The 27,263-nt window shown below is 42.3% G+C and overlaps 1 protein-coding gene across 6 annotated transcripts in view; it reads left to right on the forward strand.

The window, feature by feature from the left end:
* PDE8B (phosphodiesterase 8B) overlaps positions 1-27,263 on the forward strand; it is a 260,235-nt gene that overhangs the window by 57,131 nt on the left and 175,841 nt on the right. The window contains exon 1 of one of the 6 annotated variants that reach the window (XM_070377247.1): positions 14,620-14,718. The exons of the other annotated variants lie outside the window; for them this stretch is intronic. The gene's annotated coding sequence lies outside the window, so the exon portion shown is untranslated. Of the gene's footprint in view, positions 1-14,619; positions 14,719-27,263 lie in introns of those variants that run through there. 6 annotated transcript variants of the gene reach the window in all.

Consider the following 27,263-nt stretch of genomic DNA (forward strand, 5'->3'; position numbering starts at 1 on the left):
AACTCAAGCATAAAATCTCCAGCAGAGAGTTCTTTGTGAGTAAAACCTGCTTTTTTCTACTTTTATCCCAACTATGGTGTCATTTTCATGGAGGCGTGAAATCTTTGAGAAAAAATTTCTGGAGGAGGTTGGGCCTCTCCAGGGTAAATGTTGAATATGGTAGCTCTCATTTTTTCATGGCAGCAAAATGGTTTGGGAGGAGTTGACTACCTTTTTTTCACCTTCACTTCTGCCTTTCCACTTACCTTAAAATTGAATGCAGTTACCTTATCTTTAACCCTGTCAGCACTCACAGGGGGCTTAGCATCTCTGTTTTAAAGAATTTCTTTGCATCTTCATGAGGACTTTGAATCTTGAGTTTTAACCATCAAGAACTAACATCAGGGTTTCTTTTTCCATTTTAGAAATTGAATGCACAAATATATATTCTTTTGTATGTTTAAAAAATATGATTCTCTTTTTGTGCTAGAATCAGATATCTGATCTACAGAAACTTTTCCTAAAATGCTTTCTTATGTTAATATCATTTGTGAATGGATCTTGTTTTTTTCCCTTATACAGATGTATCAACTTGACCAATGAGCACTGCTTAGAGTGGCTTGTGAGTTGTTGTATATGAGTGAGTGAGAAGATGTGATACAGTTGGGGTGGGGCTGGGGAAGAAAGGAGCAGAGACACAAGAGAGAGAGAGAGCCAATATATGTGATGAGATTTTGGGGGTGCAGACTAGAAACTAAAAGATGGAGAAAGTGATATAAAGCGTGCGTCTATGTTGTGCATGTCCAAAAGAGATGCTCCTGAAGGTAGATCAGCTTCATTGTACATCACTAAAGAAGGAAGATGTATTGACCTGCCTGTGTTTAGGAAAGAGAAGCAAATTTGGGTCACAGTTCACTCTGTTGGCCTTCAGGTAGTGCCGTCAAGCTAAGGCAGCTCGGTTGTCAAACATGGATAGGTTGGTTCAACTCAACAATAGGTCATAAATATTTATTGAGACCCTAACTGAGCATCAAGGACCTGTGGTTAGAGTAAAGGCACGGAGATGAATAAGAGGATCCTTTCCCTGGAGAAGCTTATGTCCTAGTTGGGATGGAGAGTGACACGCACTGCAGGCACGCCTTGGAGATGCGGGTCTAGACCTGCAGTGCAGTGACTATCGCATAAGGCAAGTCACAGGAGATTCTGGTTGTTTCCTGGTGCACAGAGAAGTTATGTGCACCTTATACTGTAGTCTAGTAAGTGTGCAATAGCAGTATGTCTAAAAAAAGCAATGTATATACCTTAACACTTTATTGCTCAAGAAGTGCTAACCATCAGTTGAGCCTTCTTTGAGTCATCATCATTTTGCACTTACAACACTGATGATCTCTGATCACAGATCACCATACAAATATAATGAAAAGTTCGGAATAGTGCAAGGATGACCAAAATGTGGCCAAGAGACATGAAGTGGGCAGACGCACTGATAGACTTGCTCAAGGCAGGGTTGCCAGCGTTTGTGTTTGTAAAGAACACAGTATCTGTGAGGTGCAGTAAAGCGAAGCACAATAAAACGTGGCACGCCTGCATTAATTGCTGTGTAAAAGTACCACACGTGAAGTGGCTTAAAACACGCACATTTATTATTGCTTTCTGTGGGTCAGAAAGCCAGGCATAGTTCATCTGGGTCCTCTACTGGCTTATTGACATGGTTTTCGGCAGGATTCAGTTCTTCAGCAGCTTTTAGGCGAGGGACTCTGTTCCTTGCTGGCTGTGGGCTATAGGCTATAGGCTTGAGGTCCTTGCCACACGGACCTCTCTGATGTGGTAGCATGCTTCCTCAGAACCAGCAGGACAGACAGCCTGTTAGTAAGATGGAGGCACAAGCTTGTGCTCCTTAATCACAGTTGTGACTGTCCCTCATCTCTGCTGTATTCCTTTGATTAGAAGCAAGTCACTGGGCCAGCCCACAGTCAAGAGGTGGGGATTCCCAGGGGTGGGAATACTACCAGGTGGGAGTTGTTGGGTGAGCTGGTCGAGTCCACCTGCCATACCGGTGTTTTCTATAATCTGCTGATGTTTGAGAGGAAAAGTTCTGCAGAAGAGGGAAGAGCATCTAACCTCACCCGGAATGGAAATGGCTTCTCAAATAATGTGATGTTGAGGGTCTGCTTGACAGACAACTGAGAATTAACTGGGTGTGTATAAGGTAGAGAGGAGGAGGGAATTTCACACAGAGGGAACAGTGGGCACAGACATGGTAGTGAGTGAAGTAAGATCACGTGTCTGAGGACCACCATCCAATAGTTAAGTGTAAACTGTGGGTGGAAGACAGGCCGAAGAGCCAGAAATGTACGATAAAGGCTGATTTATGGGTTTCTCCTTTGCCAGGCTAAAAAGCGAGGACTTTATCAAGCGATCATGGGGTGGATTTTCAGCAGGGTAGTGACATAGGGTTTGTGGTTTCTTGATCTGGGCAGACTGTGGACGTTTGATTTTGATACCTTTTATAATAATTTAGGCTTGAGATAAAGAGGGCCTGGATTAAAGTAGTGGCAATAGAGAGGAGGGAATACATTATTATTTTTTAAATTAGGAAGTGATTTAATGTTTGGATGAGGTAGAGGTGGGAGATGGAACAAACTGGAACGATGCCTGGGTTTTGGCTTAGTTTTGGCAGAACATCCTTGCTAGGAAGCAGGGGAGCGAGAAATGGGAAGAAGGAAGGATGGCTGGAAGGAAGAGGTCTAAAAGTGTATACAGGTTTGTAAATTTAGTGACTGACTGCAGGAGAGCTTGTCTCCAAATATTCTTTACAATGTTTATGTTCTCAGTGCAATCAATGTGGCTATGTAAATTTACTTTCTAGTCAAACCATATGCCCCAGGGATAGGAGACAGAATCAAGTACGGAATTCATTCTCCTTGCAAACAGTTTGACAAAAGGAAAGTCAGAGTAAGCCTCGGCCACCAAGAGGGAGCCTCTGTCCTGCCTGTGTAGTGCTCGGAACATTGTAAGCCAGCAAGGACTACACCAGACCACTTTGTACAAAGTGGCACGTCGCCGACTCTTTCTTCAGTTGAGTTATACCTTCATATAACATAAAATCCACCACTTTACATCGTATAGTTTAGTGGTTTTTAACGCATTCATTATGTTTTACAGCTACCACCAGTGTCTAATTTTAAAATATTTCCATCATACCCAGAGGAACTCCATACCCATTCACAGTCAGTCCCAATTCCGTACTTCCCCAGCTCTTAACAACCATTATTCTGTTTTTGTCTATATTGTCTTACGGAGCTGCTTATTCTGGCATTCCATGTAGAATGGGACTTGGGCGCCGTGTGTCCTCCTGTGTCTGGCTTCTTTCACTTGGTGTGATATTGTCATGGTTCTTTTGTGCTGTAGCATATGTCGGTATTTTATCCCTCTTTATTGTGAAATAATATTCCATTGTATGGATATACCACATTTTATTCATGTATTTATTCATTGATGGACATTTGGGATATTTCTACTTTTTGGCTATTTTGAATAACGCTGCTGTGAACACCCTGGACAGTTTTTTGTATAAACACATGCTTTCATTTCTCCTGGGTGTCTGGCAGGAGTAGGTTGCTGGATTACGTGGTTACTCTGTGTTTGACTTTGTGAGGAACCATCAGACTGTTTTCCAAGGCAGCCACATCATTTTATGTTTCTATTACCATCTATGAGGGGGTTGTGTCTCTCTCCACATCTTCACCAGCATTTGTTATTAACTGTCTTTTTAAACTAGAGACAGTCAAGTGGGTGTGAAGTTGATCTTGTTACAGTTTTGATTCAGGGTTGTTTTAAAGAATTGAGCAAGATACCATAGATGAAGTCTGATATGAATTTGGGTCTCAGTTCTATACTAGATTCAGGGAGCCCTCAGAATAACTGTTAGTGTTCCTTGTCATTTTTATAGGACTTCTCTGGTGGCTCAGATTGTAAGGAGTCTGCCTGCAATGCAGGGGGCCCAGGGTTCAGTCCCTGGGTCAGGAAGATCTCTTGAAAAAGGGAAGGGTTATCCCAGAGCTCTAGAATCACAGTGTAGCAGGCTGCATCCTGTGCATTAGAAGAAAGCTACACCTTTGAGTCACTGCCCCAGTTTCAGTCTAAGAAGCAATTGGTAGGATTTTGAAGACAGGGAAACAACTCGGGGCTAAGTGGCACTCTTTGCCACCGCAGAAGGTGCCATTGAGCACAGATCATTCGGATCTCACAGGAACACCGGAGAGGGTCAGTCACTGTTTTTACAAGTGCAGAAACTAAGGTTTGGATTTGGTTCAGAAGCTTGGTATCAGGACGAAATCATGGGAAACATTAGAATTAAATGTGGGGCCGGGTTTCTGGTTTGGGCACAATGAGTCACGTAGTATGTGTTACTTCTTGTTATTTGTTTTGCTAATTTAGAGGGGATGGTGGTGAAGATAATTCCCAAATGGTGGCTTATGCGAAATTCATGGGTAGTTGTTTGGGAATGCATATTCTACTTACTCATGTGAATGCCAGTGCAGCTGCCTGGTGTGGAAATACAGCAAGCTAAACAAGCCAGGCTCTGAAGACCCAGTTGAAAAGTACTCACGGGTGGTCTGGGGAAAACTGCCCTCCTATTTCCCAGTTCTTTGTTGTTGTCATTGTTCAGTTGCTAAGTTGTGTTTGACTCTTTGCCACCCCGTGAACTGCAGCACGCCAGGCTTCCCTGTCCTTCCCCATCTCCAGGAGTTTGCTCAAACTCATGTTGATTAAATAGCTTGGCTTTGTAGATGGACATAAAGTTCCTAAGGAAACATTCTGTTTCTCTTTAAGCTGCCTTTTCCCAGGTTATTGAGGAATAAATCAGACTTATCAGACTTACACTTCAAAGGAGGGAATTTCAAATCACCTTCTTTTCTAGCTTCTTTTGTATGATAATCAGAGAACGGAGGAATGATGATAATGGTAATAATGTCAAAAGGGAGCTGTGTGACAAAAGATTTTGCTCCATGTTAATTCAGAATTGATTGCAGTTGTCAAAGTTGCATCAGTCAGGGTCCCAGGGGAAACAATTCAACCCGGATGGTTCTCATGAAGAGACTTAAATGGAGAAGCGGTGTGAGCGGAGAAGGGAAGCCGAGAGAGGTGCCCCGACTAGCAGCCGTGGGACGCCCTCACCAGCTCTAGGGCTGAAGGGGCTCCCAGGGGAAGGGCGTTGCAGGCTGTGGGGCCCCTGGCAGGAACCATGCTCAGAGTGGCACAAGATGTTGCCCGACCAGGGCACTGAAGCAGGAAGGCGAGGGGAGAAATGCCCTAGGCTCAGGTCTCTCCTCACCCTCCCCTGTCCGGCCAGCGTGAAGCCAGCTGGGAGAGGAGGCTGGTGGTGCAGGCTGCAGAGGTGAACTTCCCAGGGTGCAGAGCAGCAGACAGGTGTGGTAGGTTGCAGTTGGAGACCAGTTTGCACAATAACCAACTATCTTACAGTCAGCACATTCTATTTTCTGTTAATTTTAGAAAGTGTTATTTTGGAGAACCTTGAGAAATAGTGCAACTATAGAAAAATGTCTGTTTCTCATTTTTAAAAAATTCCATTTTATTTTCACATTTACTTCCATGAAAGCTTCTTATCTTTTAGGTGGTAACTTTGTCATGAAGTCTCTTAAATGTTGCACTTTTTTCTTATTTTCCTAATAGACGGGTGCATATCATTATACTGTGGTAAGCATGCTTTCATAATTGAAAGTCATTCATTCGTGTCTGACTCTTTGCGACCCCTTGGACTATACAGTCCATGGAATTCTCCAGGCCAGAATACTGGAGTGGGTAGCCTTTCCCTTCTCCAAGGGGATCTTCCCAACCCAGGGATTGAACCCAGGTCTCCCACATTGCAGGCTGATTCTTTACCAGATGAGCCACAAGGGAAGCCCAAGCTTTCATAATTAGCAGAGGGTAATTTTTAAATTCTGGCTTTTCAGATGAGTGCATTGATGTTAGTGAATTATTTGAAGGTGATCACTTGTCTTCAAATGGGTCAAAGTGGAATTTAGTTGGGTGTTTTTGTAGCCCCTAACTGAGGGGAAGAAGGTGCAGTCTGTTAAAAACATCCAGATAGGCACATATGTCTCCTTGCAGACACAGCTGGGAATTATTCTGCTTCATGCACTGATGAAATATCCCACTTGCTGTTAGCGGTAACTAAGTGACCTGGTTTCTCTGTCATCCTGTGTGTAATTCTCCTAGGTCTAAGTAAAGGGCAGATAAAGGTCCATGTCTCTGGGTACCTCTGGGGTTGCTAGGAAATGATTTTCAAAGTGCTTCGTGGTGATGCAGCAGGTTGAACTTTTTTGTGAAGGGTTGTCATGGAAACCAAGTGCATCATTGCTTTGTCAGACTTACTTATCTTGTAATGATAAAAAAAAATTGTAATCCAGGGTTAAGGGATTAATAATAATAATAATAAAATGAAATGGAAAAAGCCTGTAACTTGAAGGGGAATGCTGCTGCTGGCTGCACATCTTTTGAATCGGAAGAGGTCACCAGCAATGTCATTCGACGTTGGCAGGGGCTTGGCTGTGTGAAGTGATGGGAGCTAATCAGTTTGTTTGTCTACTGGTCTTCAGAGTCAGCAAACCATGATTTCTCTCTGTGGCTTTTTACTGTAGGGTTTTCTTACCAACACAACTCCTGAGCTTTCAAATGAGGTGGAAGGTAGCACACCCACACTGTGGTTGCCAGGGTCTGTTCTTTGGCTGGTTGGTTGGTTTTACATTTCCCTTCCCCTCTCCATCCCCCTTCCTCCAGGAGCATGGCAGGCTGTGGGGTGATGGTGATAACTCCACTTGCTGTCTCTGCTAAGCACCCAGACACCCCAGGAGCAGATCCTGAAGCAGAGTCTTCTTCCCTGACCTCCCGTGGTAGTTATAAGAGCCCTTAAGGAAACGAGATCATCCTCTTCTGCAGATAGAGGACAGACCCTTCTAGCATCATAGGTATGATGAATGTTGCTTATATCTTGATCACTCGCTTATTAGGGTAAAATTTCAAATGCAGCTAATTAGTCAGGATAGGAGAACTGAACTGAAAGGAGACTTTATACTGTGCTTAGTGGTTCATCTGCCTCCATGGAGACTAAACTCCTGGGATTTCATTTCCCACTCTGCAGCTGTGTGTGTGTGTAATAGACTTTTGTTGCATTGAAATAAATCTGCTCATTTTAGACTTTTGCAGAATATCTTTTATCAATGTTTCCACATTTAACATGTTTGAGTTTCTTTCACTTAAGGGGGAAGAGTTTGACATGAGTACTTAGATTGACAATGGAAACAAGCCAGTTTAAGTAGGTATTGGGTTGGCCACTTTATCAGTAATGTGACATTCCCTTCAGAAGGTCAGTACTGAGAGGACATAGAGACATGCTGGGCATGTGTTCCACCTTGTCATCAAGAGCTACAGCCAAGAGTCTGGAACTGGGAATACAGCCAAAATTATAAGATGCAAGGCATGGGAATGCAGGGACCTCAGCAAGGGGATCCCGGTGTGGCTGCTGGATGCCACCTTCCTGGTTGTGCCCACCACACTGGGCAGGCCTCGGGCTCTGGCTGGCTTCTGCCTTCAGCTCCTGAAAGGTGCCTCCGGACTCCTGACAACTGTTTTGTAAAAACAACACGTGCACCCAAAGTACCCAGCACACAGTAGGTACTCATTACATCTATGTGTGTGTGTGTGTGTATACTAAATGCATATACGAAGGGAGGGAATGATGCAGAATAGATCTGGGTCTTAAAAGCCCCTCAGTGAAATATTTGGTTGGCCAGAATGTTTGCTCAGGTTTTCTCACACCATCTTACAGAAAAACCTGAAAAGATCACATTTCACTGATGTTAAGGTGTACTTTTGCAAAAAAAAATTTTGCAGCTCTAAAATTGGAATGCATTTTATAACTGATAACATTTACTACTGTAATTGACAATATTTAAAATGGCAAATAAAATAATGGTGTGTCTTATAATGCATAGCTTCTTAGATTTAATAAATATGACAGCCTTTACCACGTGGCACCATTCTAAGCAATTTAATTCGTTGAATCCTCAAAACAATCTTATTTAGGCTGGCAGCATTATTATTCTCCATTTAAAGATGAGGAAACTGAAACACAGAGAGATTAAGTAATTTATTGAAGGTCATGCCATCAGAAAGTGGCAAAGTCAGGATTAGAATCCAGGCTGGCTATGGAGTCTGGGCTCCTAACTGAGGTGATATAATACCAGAGAGGGTCTTCAGGAAGGTGGCTTTTGAGATAAGACATGACAGAGATGAGTGGTGAGTCCTGTGGATATCTGGAGGAAGAATGTTGCAGGCAGAAGGAGTTCCCTTTGTCTGGAATGTGTTTGGCATTTTCAAAGAACCACAAGCAGGTCTATATTTTTGGAGTGGGATCAGTGAGAGGGAAGGGTAGGGAAGGTGAGGTCAGAGAGATGAGGGGTGGGCACATCTTATATGAGTTTAGCCTGTCTTAAGGACTCTGGCATTTAATTCGAACAACGTGGGAGTCAGTAGATGGTTCTGACCAGAGGACTGATTTACTAGGATCATTCTGCCTGATGCATTGAGACTAGTCTGAAAGAGACAAGGTAGGAGCTCATTGGAGTAATTCAGGAGAGAAATGTCCCTGGCTTGGATGGGAGTGGTAATGGCAAGAGGTGGTAAGAAATATTCAGATTCCAAATGTACTTTGAAGATACAGATGGCATAATTTCTGATGGATTAAATTTGAGAGCATGAGATGGCGATGATGAGATTAAAAATAATAGCCAACATTTCTGTATTCTCACTAAATAATTTACACATACTAATTTAGTTAATCCCTATAATAACCCTATGAGGAAGAAAGTACTATTTTTATTCCTATCTTATAGAGGAGGAAGGACTTCCCTGATGGCTCAGAGGTAAAAAATCCACCTGTCAATGCTGGAAAATCCCATGGACGGAGGAGCCTGGAAGGCTGCAGTCCATGGGGTCGCTAAGAGTCGGACATGACTGAGCGACTTCACTTTCACTTTTCTCTTTCATGCATTGGAGGAGGAAATGGCAACCCACTCCAGTGTTCTTGCCTGGAGAATCCCAGGAATGGCAGAGCTTGGTGGGCTGCCGTCTATGGGGTCGAACAGAGTCGGACACGACTGAAGCGACTTAGCAGCAGCAGCAGCAATGCAGGACACACAGGTTCGATCCCTGGGTCAGGAAGATCCCCTGGAGGAGGAAATGGCAACACACTCTAGTATTCTTGCCTACAAAATCCCATGGACAGCAGAGCCAGGCAGGCTACAGTCCATGGGGTCACAAAGAGTTGGACACAACTTAGTGACTAAATAACAACAAAAGATGAGGAAATTGAGGCACTGAAAAGTTAGGGAATTTGTGTAGTATCACAATTAGTGATGAAAATAGGATTCCAATTCAGGTGGTCTGGATCCAGAGCATATTTTCAACTACTACGTTTTATTGCCATTAAGCTGGGAAAAGAAAGGAGTCATGCATGAACTAAGATTTTTTTCTAAATAATTGAAAACCACTGAGGTGGCGAGAAGTACTCTTTTTTTAAAAAGAGACTATAGTATTCAGATCAGGTTTGAAGATGTTAAGTTAGAGTTGACTTACAGATAGCTCTGTGGAGAGGTTGCAAAGGCAGAGAAATATATACAGGCTTGGAGTTCAGGGGCAGGGTCCTTCCCACTGACATGTTTGAAAGTCATCAGTACATAGATGATACCTAAAGCTGTAAACCTGGATGGGATTGCTAAGGGAGTGAAAGTGGACAGAAAGAAGAGATCTGAGGACCAGACTAAGTCCTAAGGCATCCAGCATTTAGAGACTGAGTTGAGGAGGAATCCAATCCATTGAGTTTAATAGGAAGTAGTACTCTTGCCTGGAAAATCCCATGGACGGAGAAGCCTGGTGGGCTGCAGTCCATGCGATTGCTAAGAGTGGGACATGACTGAGCGACCTCACTTTCACTTTTCACTTTCATACGTTGGAGAAGGAAATGGCAACCCACTCCAGTGTTCTTGCCTGGAGAATCCCGGGGACGGGGGAGCCTAGTGGGCTGTCTATGGGATCGCACAGAGTCAAACACAGCTGAAGCAATTTAGCAGCAGCAGCAGCAGCAGCAGTAATCCCTGGGTAGGAAGAAGAAAGGGTGGTAACCTGAAAACCCAGTGAAAAATAATGTTTCAAAGAGGATGGAGTCAGCAACTGCGTCATGTGCTTTGATCAAGTAAGATGAGGACGGATATTGGACCATTGGATTTAGAAACATGAAGGTCATTGGTGAACTTGACCAGGACAGTTTCAGCACAGTGATGGAGGCAAAAATCTGCTTAGAGCAGCTTAAAGAGTAAGGGAGAGAAATTGGAGACAGCAAATTTAGAAAACTATTTTGAGAAGTTTTTCTGCAAAGCAAAGTAAAGAAGTGGGATGTCTTCTAGGGAAAGTGTTCTTTAATGTCCGCTGGGTCCAGCTCTTTGGTGGCGTTCAGTTCCTCTGCATCCTTGCTGAGATTCTGCCTAGTATTTTACTGAAAACCGAAAGAGCCGAAGCTCCCAACTCTAATTGTGGGTTTGTTTGTTTCTCCTTTTAATTCTGTCGGTTTTTACTTTATGTATTTCGCAGCAGTGTCATCTGGTGATTGCAAGCTTAGTATTGTTATGTTTTCTTGGCGAATCGACCTTTTTATCACTATGTAATGTCCCTTTTTAATCCCTGGTAACTTTCTTTGATCTGAAGTTTACTTAGATGATAATACAATCACTCTTCCTTTCTTTTGATCAGAATTGACCTGGAATTTCTCTTTCCATCCTTGTACTTTTAACCTACCAGTATCTGAAGTCCATTTCTTATAGACAGCATATGGGCAGGTCATGTGTTTCTAGTACGTTCTAACAATCTTTTTTTTTGGGGGGGGGGTCAATGTTTGTTTATATCTCATTATGTTAATTTACTTGGCAGGAAAAATAGTCTCATATCACAAATAAAATGGAAAACATGTCTCCAATACAGAAAATTCAGTAACATTAATGTAGTACAATGAGATATTTCTAAATAAAATAGCACAGTTGGTAACCAGGATAAAATCATGCCCCTCCAGCAATGAAGGGTAACTCTGTTTGAGAGGGACCATTTTTGGAGCTACTATTATCTCCTTTGGGGCTTCCCTAGTAGCTCAGTTGGTAAATGCAGGAGACCTCAGTTCGATTCCTGGGTCGGGAAGATCCACTGGAGAAGGGGTAGGCTTCTTGTATTCTTGGGTATCTCTGGTGGCTCAGATGGTAAAGAATCCACCTGCAATGCGGGAGACCTGAGTTTGATCCCTGGGTCAGGAAGATTCCCTGGAGAAGGGAATGGCTCCCCATTCCAGTGGGGTCTCAAAGAGTTGGACGTGACTGAGTGATTTTCACTTCACTTCACTTTATTATCTCCTTCACAGCCAGAACAGTATAGCCTTTATTTGGAGGGTGCTGGCCAGGGATGATGGCTTTTGTTTATAAAGTGTATATTTTCTAATACTATTCTAGTCTAACAATCTGTCTTTTAATTGATTTGTCTAGGCTATTTATATTTCACGCACTATTGACACGTCTCAGTTTGGATCTACAGATTTATTATTTGTGTCCTGTTTGTTTCTGCTATTCTTTTATTTCTGTATTTCCTCTTTTCTGCTTTCTTTGGGTTATTGAAAACTCATTAGTATTCACTTTAAATTTACATGTTATATTTTTGACAATATTTCTTTGCAAGTAGAAACGCTGTTCTACTTCAAGTGATAATGAAGACAACTTCATATAGGTCCTTTTATCCAACCCTTTTTCTGTTATAGTTTTCTTATGTATTGGGTCCACATACATCAGATGTTGTCAAATTCTCTTTCAACTGTCAAACATATTTTAAAGAACTCAGGAGAATAGTAGTTTACTATATTTGCTTAAATATTTACAACTTCTGTTGCTCCTCCTTGTTCCTAATCTTCCAGGTTTTCCTTCTGGTATCATTGGATTTCCTTTAGAAAAAAAAATTTTTTTTAAATAGAAGTTCTGGTGGAGACTAATTCTTTTAGTTTTCCTTTGCTTGAGAAAACATTAGTTCTTGATGGATATTTTCACTGAATATAGAACTCTGGATTGTGAAGTCTTTTCTTTCAGCATTCTGAAATGTTGCTTTACTTCCTTCTGTCCTTCATGGTTTCTGTTGGGAAATCTTGTCTTTGAATCCCCTATAAATAATGCATCATTTTCTCTGAATGCTTTTAAGTATTTTTCAGTCTTTAGATGACTGTAGTTTAGTTCCAGTGTTTCTGGACATGGATTTGTTGGAGTTTATCATGTTTAAACTCCCTGGTGGCTCAGACGGTAAAGCGTCTGCCTACAATGCAGGAGACCCAGGTTCTATCCCTGCGTCGGGAAGATCCTCTGGAGAAAGAAATGGCAATCCATTCCAGTATTCTTGCCTGGAAAATCTCATGGATGGAAGAACACAGTTGGCTATAGTCCATGGGGCCGCCAAAAGTCGGATGCGACTTCACTTTCACTTATCCTGTTTAGAGTTTAAGTTTCTTGACTATGTAGATTTCACAAAAATGCATCAAAATTGGGAAGCTCTCAGCCACTGTTTCTTCAAAGACTTTTTCTGTTTTCTCTCAAACTCCCACGACATGATGTTTGACCTTTTTGTTATTGCTCCACAGTTCTCTGAGGTTCTGTTCATTTTTTATTTAGTTTTCTCTCTCTGTTCAGATTGGATCATTTGTATTGATCTGTCTTAAAGTTCACTGACTCTTTCCTTTACCTCCATTCTAATATTGAGCCTATTTAATTAGCTTTTGTACTTTGGTTGTTTTATCTTTCAATCCTAAAACTTCCATTTGGTTCTTCATTGTATCATCTGTTGTTTACTTTGACTTTGTACCTTTTTTTTTGTTGTTGTTATTTTCTTTCTTTTTTTTTTTAATTTTATTTTATTTTTAAACTTTACATAATTGTATTAGTTTTGCCAAATATCAAAATGAATCTGCCACAGGGTTCAGGATGGGGAACACATGTATACCTGACTTTGTACCTTTTTGTTCACTTCCAGTGTTAACCTCTACCTGTGGGACCATATTCTATTAAAGTTGTTTTCAGGTCTTTGTCAGATCATTCTAACACCCTTGTCTCTTGACATTAGCATCTTTCGATTCTGTTTTCCCACACAAGTTGTGACTTTCTTGGTTCTTAGGAATTTTGGATTGTATTATACAATGAAACTTTGTGTCTTGATTAAATCTTATGTTAGATACTGATAGTTTTCTTTCAGCAGGGGATCAACCCAGCTGGGTTTCAGCTGTAAGTTCTTACCAGCCTTCTGTGGGTTGCAGTTTCAATAGAAGTTTCATTTTTTAAGCCAGGCCAGTGCTCTTTGCTTATGTCTGGTGTGTATGCCACCCAGTGGCCAGCCTGTGACCTGGGAGCTGATCTTTCTCATAGTTTAGTTCTCAAAGTCTAGCTCTGCTGTTAAATGTGAGATCCATGTGTGTGTAACTTGGAAGTGACCCCAGGAGTACATAAACAAGTTTATGGTTTCTCTTTTCCAAGATCTTCCTTCTTTGCAATCTCTCGGTATTTCCTAGTTCCCCAGGGCTCCCCCTTTTGATCCTCTGTCCAGGAGTCTGCTTTGTTTACCTCATTCTGCTACACCGTTCCTGTGACTGTGGCCACATTTGAGCAATGATAGTTTAAAAAAGAAAAAATAACAGAGATTTGATCACTTTCGTCAGATCACAGCTACTCAGACTGAAAAGGAAAGTTCTCATCCTTTAGAGTTTTCATTTCATATGAATTGCTACTGCTGCTGTCACAAGGCGGCTTGAAGGCTGGGGTAAGAAAAAGCGGGAAAAGATGGAAAAAATGTAGACTCCTCCTCCTCCAAGTGTTAGGAGATCCCTTTCCCATTCTTTGAGCCAAAATACGGCTTCTTCTGGAGTTCTGTGTGAGAGCACTGATGGTTTTCAGTCTGCACCGAATACAGTCCAAGGGTACCAGTAGCGGGAAGATGGTCACGTCACTACCAATTCAAAGGTACTTTGAGTTCTGGTTGTCTTCTCCAGCCCAATTGCTACTCTTTACTTTTCAAGGTTCTCAAATAACTGCTCCATGACTGCTCACTGGTTCTATAGTTGCGTTAGGTTGGAGAGACAGAGTGGAGTGTGCTTACTGCACCTTACCCAGAACTAGAGCCTCTGGATGTTTTACAGGAGGCCTGTTGGCTGGGGCCATGCTTAAATTTGGTGTTGAAACAAATTAAGGAAGGTTTTGAACCATAAGAGAGTGTTTCATTGCTGTTTGTGGTGGTAGTGAGCGAGGTGATGGGTTCTTGCTGCCTTTTTCAAAGGCATTTTAGCAGCTATGGCAGCTCTGTTTTCTAAACAGTAACCTCAGAACCTATAAATGCAAAATCTGAAGTTCAAGTTGGCCAGATGCTTCTGTTTTTTTTAGCAAATCAATTTAGCTTTTTCATTTCCCCAGAGGAATCACCCAAAGGCTAATGTGAACTTTAAGAACACATTATCCCATGAGAGAGTTGCAGAAGGCGATTGGGAGCTGGCCTTGGCCATCAGACAGACTTGAATTCCAGCCTCGGCCTTGTCCCTTAGTAACTGTGTGACCTTGGTCAAGCTGCTGAACCTCGTTAACCTTCATTCCTTCAAGGGTAAGTGGAGATGAGTAATGATAGTGCTTGCATGATACAATTGCTGTGTGATTCAGCGGGGCAATGGAGGTAATGCTCTTCATATGCTGCTTGATACATATAAGCCCTTATTCTTACTATGATTGTTTTTGTGTCATCGGTAAAATGATGTGTCTCCTCAAATTACTTTTAATCTGTGGCAGTATTAATGTATGGCATCTGCCCACTTTTCTCTTAACATTTCCACTCATACTAAGCATCATTTAAGATTATTTCTTAAGATTTAAGAGCAATACACTTTGAGCTATGGTATTTCTGCCAGTGAAATTATTTGAATAAGTATTATAACTTACTATCAGTGGAGTCACAGTAAGTGTGTTATCCAGTCTTCTGGACATGTCATCCAAGAGCTGCCCCTCCAATGGTGCCATAGTAGGGACTCCTCTAGAAAAAGGCCACTTTTGAAGTGGTCTCCATCTCATCTGTTGATCGCAAATCCTATCTACAACTGTTTTATGTTCTCGTCTTCATTTTTACATTGAAAAGAAGTCGATGCGTGTTACTGAAATGAACAACAACTTGGTCGCTTCCTAGAAAGTTTTGTAAACAAAACTTATCAAAATGCTGCTTGGTTATAATAACATGTTATTTAAAATAATTTTAAAACATTTTATTCCTGCATATTTGGAAATCTGTATTTGATAGGTAAAAGAAAATTTTAATTAATTAATTTGGCTGTGCTGGGTCTCAGCTGCAGTACATGGGGTCTTCAGTCTTCATTGGGGCATGTGAACTCCTAGTTGCAGTGTGTAGGACCTAGTTCCCTGACCAGGGATTGAACCCAGGCCCCTTGCATTGGGACTGCAGAGTCTTAGCCACTGGACCGCCAGGGAAGTCCCCAAGGCAGAATATTTTTATTTTGTGGAAATACAAATCAAGGAGCTCTTGGACATAAGAATTAGTATTTTCTCTACTTTCTTTCACACAGTATTGGTCTTTTGCATAAAATTTTATGTAATTATTTGCTCAGTTAATTGAAACTCAAGTACTTTTTAATAATTTTTAGTGTGGTTGAAACATTTTATTTTGAATATTTTACCAAAAATATATTAACTAGCCTCCAGTGATGGAGAAGATGTTGGCATAATATTATTTGATCAATTGCAAAGCAGAACAACACTGGGTTATGCTGTGAGTTATGCTTATTTTCTTTCTACATGGACAGAATCTGATCTACAAGCCCTCCTGTGAGCCCTGGGTTTTAATTAAAATTTAAATTACCTTCCCAAAAAACTCTCAGTTGACTGACTAAAACAAAAATGCTAAAAAAAAAAAAAGGCTTTATTTTGACTTCTGTGCTGTCACTGGAAACCTTGTTGAAACAGAAGGATCACAGACAAAATATTGATGAAGGGAGAAACCACTTAAATTTGATGCACTTGGATGGACTGAAGTCTAAAAGCTTCTGGCATGTTCCTCAGCTCAAGGACCCCTACAAAACATCATGTTCCCAGATGATAATGGACCAGTAGCAGGGATACACAAACATGCTTTAAAAGCCACCCAAGTAGAGGAGCATTCTGGAGACACAAGCCTGGCTTAGTATAAGAATGAGATTTCTGAAGAGGAACGTGTTTAACCTCATCCGATATCTTCACAGTAGATGTGAAGCCGGAGGAGTCCGTGTCTGTTACAAAGGCACGTGGAAAGTTTTAAAATTACACAAGGATAAGAAATTGGGCTATTTTCATTGACAGTGTGAATTTTAATTTCAAAAAAGATTGGCTGTTATTTTCCATGCTAAAACGATCCATTAAAGGAGAGAAAACATTGGTGCAAACTTCTTAATTACACAGAGAATTTGAGAAACAGGTGACCAAATATCATTAACAAAGGTGCAGAAGGAGAAGATAACAGATAGTAGCTAAACATGTTTTATCCACATCAGCATGTTGTAAAGTATGTTTCAAAGAACACTAGTTGCACAGCGTGTTATACCGAAACAAGCAAAACAGGTTGGGGTGGGGTGGGGAGGGTGGTCCCTTGCAGTCTTGAATGAAGTGAAGCCCTTTGTAAGCCATTAAAGAAGCCAGATGTATTTCTGATTTGATAAAATAAGTATGATTTAGAGATCCAGTTGATCATGTTGAAATTTTATTAGTGAGACTTTAGGTAAGACATCAGTGTTCTCTAAGTTTTCTGTTAAAATACCAGTCAGATTTCTTTTTGCTTGTTAGCTTTATTGTTCTAAAAAATGTCAAGAAATTAACTGTACCTTTTTATATCAGCTATAATATGTTTATTCTAATTTTTAAAGTGGTGCCTTTTAGTGAAGATTTTCAGGGAAGTTGGTAGGAGATATTCAAGGTGAACCTATAATTACAAAGTGTGAGTCTAACTTTTTGCAGGGTAGGGAGAGGTTCTCAGAGGATCACTTCTGTAGAATAGCTATAGAGTAAAATGCAGTATATTTGGGTAGAGTCATCTATGCTACCAAAGATCAAGATACTTTTTATTTGAAGCAAATATTATACCATTAAAGAATTATCATTGAATTTTTTGTTAAAAAAATCTTCACATCAACTATACTGCAATAGAAACTAATTTTTAAAAAAGAAAAAAAAACCTATATAATTTACATATCATATAATTTATCCCTTTTAAGTGTATACTTTCATGAATTTTAGTAGATTTATACAGTTATATAAACATCACCACAATCAAGTTTTAGGACATTTCTGTCACTACTAAAAGATCCCTAGTACTTGTCCCATCCCAAGACCAAGGCCAGCATTAATCCTCTTTCTGTTGTTATATTTCCCTTTTCTAGAAATTCCATATAAACGGAGTCATATAACATTTAGTTTTTCTGTCTGGTTCCCTTCACTTCACATGGTTTACAAAGTCTGTATATGCTGTAACAAGTATTAGTTTGTTCCTTTCTATAGATGAGTAGTGGGCTTCTAAGATAGTGCTAGTGGTAAAGAACCTGCCTGCCAATGCAGGAGATGTAAGAGACATGGGTTCGATCCCTGGGTTGGGAAGATCCCCTGGAGAAGGGCATGGCAACCCACTCCAGTATTCTTGCCTGGAGAATCCCCATGGGCAGAGGAGCCTGGCAGGCTTCTATCCATGGGGTCTCAAAGACTCACACACGATCGAGTGACTAAGCACACACAGACACGTAAGAGTGCAGTCGGGATTGTATGGTAAGTGTGTATTTGACTTTTTAAGACAGTGTTGTTGTTCTTTCACTCAATCGTGTCTGACCCTTTATGACCCCACGGACTGCAGCACACCGGCTTCCCTGTCCTTCACCATCTCGCAGAGCTTGCTCAAACTCATGTCCACTGAGTCAGTGATGCCATCCAACCTTCTCATCCTCTGTCATCCCCTTCTTCTCCCGCCTTCAACCTTTCCCAGCATCAGGGTCTTTTCAAATGAGTCAGCTCTTCACATCAGATGGCCAAAGTATTGGAGCTTCAGCATCAGTCCTTCCAATGAATATTTAGGATTGATTTCCTTTAGGATTAACAGGTTTGATCTCCTTGCAGTCCAAGGGACTCTCAAGAGTCTTCTCCAACACCACAGTTCAAAAGCATCAATTCTTTGGCTCTCAGCCTTCTTTATGGTCCAACTCTCACATCCATACATGACTACTGGAAAAACCATAGCTCTGACTAGACAGACCTTTGTTGGCAAAGTAATGTCTCTACTTTTTAAAATGCTGTCTAGGTTGGTCATAGCTATTCTTCCAAGAAGCAAGTGTCTTTTAATTTCATGGTGCAATCAGCATCTGCACTGATTTTGGAGTCCAAGAAAATAAACTCTGTCACTGTTTCCATTGTCTCCCCATCTATTTGCCATGAAGTGATGGCACCACATGCCACAATCTTAGTTTTCTGAGTGTTGAGTTTTAAGCCAACTTTTTCACTCTCCTCTTTCACCTTCATCAAGAGGCTCTTTAGTTCCTCTTTGCTTTCTGCCATAAGGGTGGTGCATCTGCATTATGAGGTTATCGTTATTTCTCTCAGCAATCTTGATTCCAGCTTGTGCTTCATCCAGTCTGGCATTTCGTATGATGTACTCTGTATATAAGTTAAATAAGCAAGGTGATAATATACAGCCTTGTCGTACTCCTTTCCCAATTTGGAATCAGTCTGTTGTTTCATGTCTGGTTCTAACTGTTGCTTCTTGAGCTGCATACAGATTTCTCAGGAGGCAGGTCAGGTGGTCTGGTATTCCCATCTCTTTAAGGATATTCCACAGTTTGTTGTGTTCCACACAGTCAAAAGCTTTGGCATAGTCAGTGAAGCAGAAGTAGATGTTTCTCTGGAACTCTCTTGCTTTTTTGATGATCCAACGAATGCTGGCAATTTGATCTCTGGTTCCCCTGACTTTTCTAAATCCAGCTTGAACATCTGGAAGTTCTTGCTTCCTGTACTGTTGGAGCCTGGCTTGGAGAATTTTGAGCATTACTTTGCCAGTGTGTGAAATGAGTGCAATTATGCAATATTTTGAACATTCTTTGGCATTGCCTTTCTTTGGGATTGGAATGAAAGCTGACCTTTTCCAGTCCTGTAGCTACTGACTGAGTGTTCCAAATTTGCTGGCATATTGAGTGCAGCACTTTCACAGCATTTGAGGATTTGAAATAGCTCAACTGGAATTCCATCACCTCCACTAGCTTTGTTCATAGTAATGCTTCCTAAGGCCCACTTGACTTCATACTCCAGGATGTCTGGTTCTAGGTGAGTGGTCACACCATTGTGGTTATCTGGGGTCATGAAGATCTTTTTTGTATAGTTCTTCTGTGTATTCTTGTTACCTCTTCTTAATATCTTCTGCTTCTGTTAGGTCCATACCATTTCTGTCCTTTATTGTGCTCATCTTTGCATGAAGTATTCCTTGGTATCTCTAATTTTTTTGAAGAGATTCTAGCCTTTCCCATTCTCTTGTTTTCCTCTATTTCTTTGCATTGATCACTTAGGAAAGCTTTCTTATCTCTCCTTTTTTGGAACTCTGCATTCACATGGGTGTATCTTTCTTCTTCTCCTTTGCCTTTACACTTCTCTTCTTTTCTCAGCTATTTGTAAGGCCTCCTCAGACAACCATTTTGCCTTTTTGATTTCTTTTTCTTGGGGATGGTCTTGATCACCACCTCCTATACAATGTTATGAACCTCTGTCCATAGTTTTCAGACCCTCTGTCTATCAGATCTAATCCCTTGAATCTATTTGTCACTTCCACTGTATAATCGTAAGGGATTTGATTTAGGTCATACCTGAATTGCCTAGTGGTTTTCCCTACTGTCTTCAATATAAGTCTGATTTTGCAATAAGGAGTTCATGATCTGAGCTGCAGTCAGCTCCCAGTCTTGTTTTTGCTGACTGTATAGAGCTTATCCTACTTCAGCTGCAAAGAATAGAATCAATTTGATTTCAGTATTGACCATCTTTTGATGCCCATGTGTAGAGTCATCTCGTGTTGTTGGAAGAGGGTGTTTGCTATGACCAGTCATTCTCTTGGCAGAACTCCGTTAGCCTTCATTTTGTACTCCAAGGCCAAACTTGCCTCTTACTCCAGGTATCTCTTGACTTCCTACTTTTGCGTTCCAGTCCCCCATGATGAAAAGGACCTCTTTTTTTGGTCTTAGTTCTAGCAGGTCTTCTAGGTCTTCATAGAACCATTCAACTTCAGCTTCTTCAGCATTAGTGGTTGGGGCATAATAATGTCTTTTAAGACACTACCCAATCATTTTCCAAAGTGCCTGTGACATGCTACATCCTCACCACAACCACTGCATCACTTTTTACTAGAATAAATGGTTAATGGTGAGCTTACAAGCAGGAAGCAGGGTGTAGATAAGGGCTGAAGAAGACTCTCCACCATGAGCACTACTGTGATTGCAAGGATGCTGGGGAGTCCATTTGGACCACGTGAGCAAATGGGAGGGTTGGTCTAAGGAGATCCAGGTTCCCTGGTGGCCGCATACTGGGAAACAGTTCAGGTCAGGGAGTCTGGTGGCGTGTGAGGATGAGTTAGACTGGGGCTGCGTGTGCTGTTGGCAGCTGACATCTGACCCAGGCTCCCGGGCACAGAAGCACTCTAGCTGTAGGCCTGGGCTGCAGCATGAGACTCCAGAGTAGAAGGCTGAAAACAGATGGAGACTTACCACCCTCAGGCTTGTGGTAAGGCTGAAGTGTGGGACACTCCAACTTCGAGCAGAGAAACAGAGTCAGATACAGGGATGGAACCCAGGTCAGGAAGGAAACATCAAAGAGCTGGATCGTGGTAGCCTCACAGACCCCAGGGGCTGCCCTAAGTCAGCTTGCAGTGAAGATGGTGTAGAGACGAGCTTCCTAGCAGAAGCGAACTGGTGTAAGTGGACCAGCAGGCCTCTGATATTTTGAATAGAGAGTCGAGCCTTTGATAGATGAACAGGAATAATAGCAACCAGTATTTATGTAGTACTCAGTGCTTAGAACACTAACTACTGTTCAAGGTGTTTTACGTAATGTGCATACGTGCTAAGTCACTTCAGTGGTGTCTCTCCCATCACCTTTCTTTTAGTTTTTTTCTCTTTTTACTATTAAGTGAAAAATTCTTTACATTCTATAGTGCTTTACAGTTTTCATGTTTTACACGTGATTCCATGTAATCCTGCCATAACCCTTTTCTCCCACTCCTACGTTGCCCCTCCTCCCCACCAATTTGTAGCCACCAGTTTGTCTATACCTGTGAGTCATTTTTCAAAATTTATTCGTTTGTTGTATTTTTAAAAATTTTGCATGTAAGTGATGTCATGCAGTATTTGTCTTTCTCTGTAGGACTTATTTCCTTTAGGAAGGTGCCATCCAAGTCCATCCATGTTGTTGCAAATGGAAACATTTTTATTCTTTTTTTACGACTGAGTAGTATTCCATTGTGTGTCTGTATATTCCATATCCTTATCCATTCATCTGTTGATGGACACTTAGACTGCTTCTGTCCCTTGGCAGTTTGTAAATAATTCTCCTATGAACATTGGGGTGTGTGTATCCTTTCGAATGAGAGTTTTTGTGTTTTTCAGACACATACCTAGGAGTGAAATTGCTGGATTGTATGGTGTTCTCTAGTTAGTGTTTTGAGAAACCTCTGTACGTTCCCACCAACAGTGTAGGGGGGCTCCCTTTTGTCTGCATCCTCACCATCTGTTGTTGTTTGTGTTCTTTTTGATGATAGCCCTCCCGACAGGTGTGAGCCTTTGACTTGCATTTCCCTGGTGGTGACCCATCACCTATTTTCTTTCCTCCTCAATTGATATAAAAACAACAGTGTCTTTCAGGTCATTTGATGGATTTTTTTGGGGAGGGGTTACGCTTGATCTGCAGATCTACCTTACTGATCTAAGATGACTGATCTTATAAATACAGTAGGCATCAGGCCTGTGGGCATCAGGGCTTTTGTGAGAGGCAGGGCTCCTGTCAGTTAGGCTGCTTGTGGAGACCACCCAGCCCTCCAAAGTCAGAGGGAACAGCCCAGACCACACTCAACTGCATCCATTGTAGGAATCTGCCAGCTGCAGCCGAGGACCAAATCTAACACACTGCCTGTTACCGTACAACTTATGACCTAAGAAAGATGTCTACATTCCTGAATAGTTGAAAAAAGCACATTTTTCGGAAATCAAGTTTAAATGAACGTGAACAGTGTTCTAATGAAACAGCTACACTCAGCCATTTGCATATTGTCTGTGGCTGATCTCACGCTGTGGTAGTTGCAACACAGACCAAGTGGCCTCAAACCCAAAAATCATAACTCTCTGGCCCTTTACAGAAATGTTTGCCCACCCGTGGTCTGCTGGAGGAGACTGGAGAGTGATGAGCCTCTGGAGCAGAGGGACTAAGCATTTTAATGGAGAGGGAGACAGCAGGCAGTGTGATGTCCTTCCTGGTGAGAGCACCTCAGACTCTGGGTGTGATTTCCACTCCCCCAGTGATGGGCTTTGTGACCCTGGGCAAGTTACTTAACCTGTCTGTGCTTCCATTTCTGTGTCTATAAAATGGGGATAATAACAGTTCCCACTTCATAGGTTGTTACAAGGATTATATTTATAGGCAAAACACTTAAACAGTACTTTACAGATAAATAAAATGCACAAAAAAGGTCATGGACATTTATTTTCTCTAGGCAAGGCACAGCTTGGCCTCTGGCTAGCACGCCATGCTCAGAATATAAGTCTCCTTGGCCTGCTGAGACACTTTGTCCCCAGCACAGGCCCCGGTGGCCCATAGGCGTACCTTTATTCTCTTTCTCCTGGGCCAGCCCTCCATGAGGCTCCGGGCTGTCTTCCAGGGCGCTGCTGACAGCCATGACGCTGGCTGTCATGTGCTGGCACTCAAACCTGAGCTGCATGCGTCTCACCCGGATCTCCCTCCACGTCCTGTCACAATGACTGCACCCCCAATGGCCCCACGGGGCCCCAGGCATGACCTTGAGTCCAGTGAGGGAGACAGAGCCGTGGTGAGTCCTGTGTGGGAGCTGCCCCACATCTAGATCACTCTCTCTTTCCTGGACCAGGTACTGCATGCCTGGTTTTAGGCTAGGTGTTCTGCTCACATCATCATCATCCTCGTGAAATCCCTGAAGCATAGCACCACACTTATCTTAGGGGAGAGTGTCATGGCACTGGGGATGAGTCCTTCTGCTGGATCAAGGCTAGAACATGGCTTCCCTGGGGGCCAGTGTTTTGTGCAGATTTGATTTCCCTCAGTAAAGGTAGAAGTCCTGTCCTAACTCTGACAATGGTGGCTCCTTTCTGCCCCCTACCTTGGCTCCCTTATTCCCCTATCCCTGTGACATGCTGTCCAGGGACTCACGCAGGACAGTCTGAGGTTTCAGGCTGTTGCTGTTGTTCAGTCGCCTAGTCATGTCTGACTCTGCGACCCCATTGACTGCAGCATGCCAGGCCTCCCTGTCAGTCCCCATCTCCCAAAGTTTGCCCCAGTTCATGTCCACTGAGTCAGTGATGCCATCCAGCCATCTCATCCTCTGATATCCTCTTCTCCTCCTGCCCTCAATCTTTCCCAGCATCAGGGTCTTTTCTAATTTGTCAATTCTTCACATCAAAAATACTGGAGCGTCAGCTTCAGCATCAGTCCTTCCAGTGAGTATTCCAGAATACTCATGGGTTGATTTCCTTTAAGATCGACTTGTTTGATCCCTTTGCTGTACGAGCCATAAGAGGGTTCAGGTAAGCAAACAGAAAAATCCAAGGTATGTTACTGACATGATGTTGTCTGCGTTAACAACCCAGCTAGACCATGCCTGCCCTTCCCCATTGGAGAGCTGCAAAGACAGAGATGCAGAGAGGTGAAGTAACACTCCCTGTTACAGCTAGGCTTCCAAAGCTGACTCTGACTCTGAAAGTAAGGAGTATTTTTGGCAGAGATGGAAAGTGAAGGGGTAATAAGTGTTCACTAGACTGCCAGCTCCATGAGGGGAGGGGTTGTTGCCTGTTTTATTCACAGTTGGAGCCCAAGGGCCCAAAGAAGTACTGGATTTGTGGTTAGCTCCCAACAAATATTGATTGGAGTCATAGTGATTGATGTTTGACCAAGGTACAGAGAAACTCATTATTGGTAGTTGCTAAGTTGTGTCCAACTCTTTTGTAGCCCCATGGACTGTAGCCTGCCAGGCTCCTCTGTCCATGGGATTTCCCAGGCAAGAATACTGGAGTGGGTTGCCATTTCCTTCGCCAGGGGATCTTCCCCACCCAGGAATCGAACCCCTGTCTCCTGCATTAGAAGGTGGGTTCTTTACCACTGAGCCACCAGGGAAGCCTGCATAGAAACTTGGAACTTCCTGTTTGGATGGGGGCATGAGAGACAGCACAGCTATACACTGAGTGGGATGCTTTATTTATATCCTCAAAAATTAAATTGAAACCCCAAATTAAATTAGCTTTTTTAATGAGCTGTGATTTCTTCCCCATCCACAACAAGATCACTGGCCTCGGGGGACAAAACCTCCCTGACCCGATTACACGACATCATGACAGGCAGAAGCCCCATGTCCACAGTGTGATGAAGCCAGGGTGTTATGTCCACTCAGTCAGCCCCGTAGGTGCACATGCAGAGTCCTGCTTCTCTAATGGGAAAGGGATATCTAGTTATGCCAGAAAAACTGGAAATTCACACCTCAAACATGGTGCTATGGCCTGAATTGTGTCCCCACCCTCCTCACTCAAGATTCACCGATGAAGCCACCATGACTCTACTGGAGTTGGAGCCTTCAGCGAGGAGGTTAAGGCTGAATGAGTCATAAAGGTGGGGCCCTGGCACAGTATGGTTAGTGCCCAAAGAGATGAGACACTGGTTCACTGGCTCTTTGCAATGTGAGGGCACGGTGAGAAGGTGGCAAGCTGGGGAGAGGATTCTCGACAGAAACCCCATCTGCTGGCTCCTTGAAAATGGGCTTCCCAGAGCTGTGAGAAAATTGTCTTCTGTTGTTGGAGCCACCTAGAGTGTGGTTTTTGTTATGGGAACCTGTGCTGACTGATACACATGGTTCTTTTAGTATTCATCTGTTGACATAACTAGCATCTGGCTGGAAGGTCATCACACTTTCAGTAGCAGAAGCTGATATCTCTAAATGATGCCACTAATACTTAATAATTGATGCTTTTGAACTGTGGTGTTGGAGAAGACTCTTGAGAGTCCCTTGGACAGCAGGGAGATCAAGCCAATCCTAAAGGAGATCAACCCTGAATATTCATTGGAAGGACTGATGCTGAAGCTCCAATACTTTGGCCCTCTGATATGAAGAGCTGACTCCTTGGAAAAGACCCTGATGCTGGGAAGGATTGAGGGCAGGAGCACAGAAGACAACAGAGGATGAGATGGTTGGATGGTATCACCGACTCAATGGATGTGAGTTTGAGCAAACTCCAGGAGATGGTGAAGGATGGGGAAGCCTGATGTGTTGCAGGGCATGGGGTTGTAAAGAGTCAGATACAACTGAGCAACTGAACAACAGCAATGACAACAATACCTAATAAATTGTATCCAAATACATAGGAGGTATAGTGGTTTATATTTTTACCACAGGAACAGCTTCATTGAGTTCATTTCTGCATAGAAAATTTAATTCTTGCACTAACACCCAAAAAAGATGTCCTTTTCATTATAGGGGACTGGAATGGAAAAGTAGGCAGTCAAGAAATACCGGAGTAACAGGCAAATTTGACCTTGGAGTACAGAATGAAGCAGGGTAAAGGCTAATAGAGTTTGCCAAGAGAATGCACCGGTCATAGCAAGCACCCTCTTCCAACAGCACGAGAGAAGACCCTACACCTGGACATCACCAGATGGTCAACACCGAAACCAGATTGATTATATTCTTTGCAGCCAAAGATGAAAAAGCTCTATACAGTCAGCAAAACCAAGACTGGGAGGTGACTGTGGCTCAGATCATGAACTCCTTATTGCCAAATTCAGACTTAAATTGAAGAAAGTAGGGAAAACCACTAGACCATTCAGGTATGACCTAAATCAAATCCATAACAATTATATGGTGGAAGTGAGAAATAGATTTAAGGGCCTAGATCTGATAGATAGAGTGCCTGATGAACTTTAGATGCAGGTCCGTGACATTGTACAGGAGACAGGGAGCAAGACCATCCCCAAGGAAAAGAAATGCAAAAAAGCAAAATGGCTGTCTGAGGAGGCCTTACAAATAGCTGTGAAAAGAAGAGAAGCCAAAAGCAAAGGAGAAAAGGAAAGTTATACCCATTTGAATGCCGAGTTCCAAAGAATACCAAGGAGAGATAAGACAGCCTACCTCAGTGATCAGTGCAAAGAAATAGAGGAAAACAATAGAATGGGAAAGACTAGAGATCTCTTCAAGAAAATTAGAGATACCAAGGGAACATTTCATGCAAAGATGGGCTCAATAAAGGACAGAAATGGTATGGACCTAACAGAAGCAGAAGATACTAAGAAGAGGTGGCAAGAATACACAGAAGAAATGTACAAAAAAGATCTTCAAACCCAGATAATCACAATGGTGTGATCACTCACCTAGAGCCAGACATCCTGGAATGTGAAGTCCAGTGGGCCTTAGGAAGTATCACTATGAACATAGTGGAGGTAATCGAATTCCAGTTGAACTATTTCAAATCCTGGAAGATGATGCTGTGAAAGTGCTGCACTCAATATGCCAGCAAATTTGGAAAACTCAGCAGTGGCCACAGGAAAGGTCAGTTGGAAAACGTCAGTTTTCATTCCAATCCCAAAGAATGCTCAAACTACCGCACAATTGCACCCATCTCAAACGCTAATAAAGTAATGCTCTAAATTCTCCAAGCCAGGCTTCAACAGTATGTGAACTGTGAACTTCCAGATGTTCAAGCTGGATTTAGTAAAGGCAGAGGAACCAGAGATCAAATTGCCAACATCCGCTGGCTCATCGAAAAAGCAAGAGAGTTCCAGAAAAACATCTATTTCTGCTTTATTGACTATGCCAAAGCCTTTGACTGTGTGTATCACAACAAACTGGAAAATTCTTAAAGAGATGGGAATACG

The sequence above is a fragment of the Bos mutus genome, chromosome 10 (assembly GCF_027580195.1).
Source record: "Bos mutus isolate GX-2022 chromosome 10, NWIPB_WYAK_1.1, whole genome shotgun sequence".
Classification (NCBI taxonomy): Eukaryota; Metazoa; Chordata; class Mammalia; order Artiodactyla; family Bovidae; genus Bos; species Bos mutus.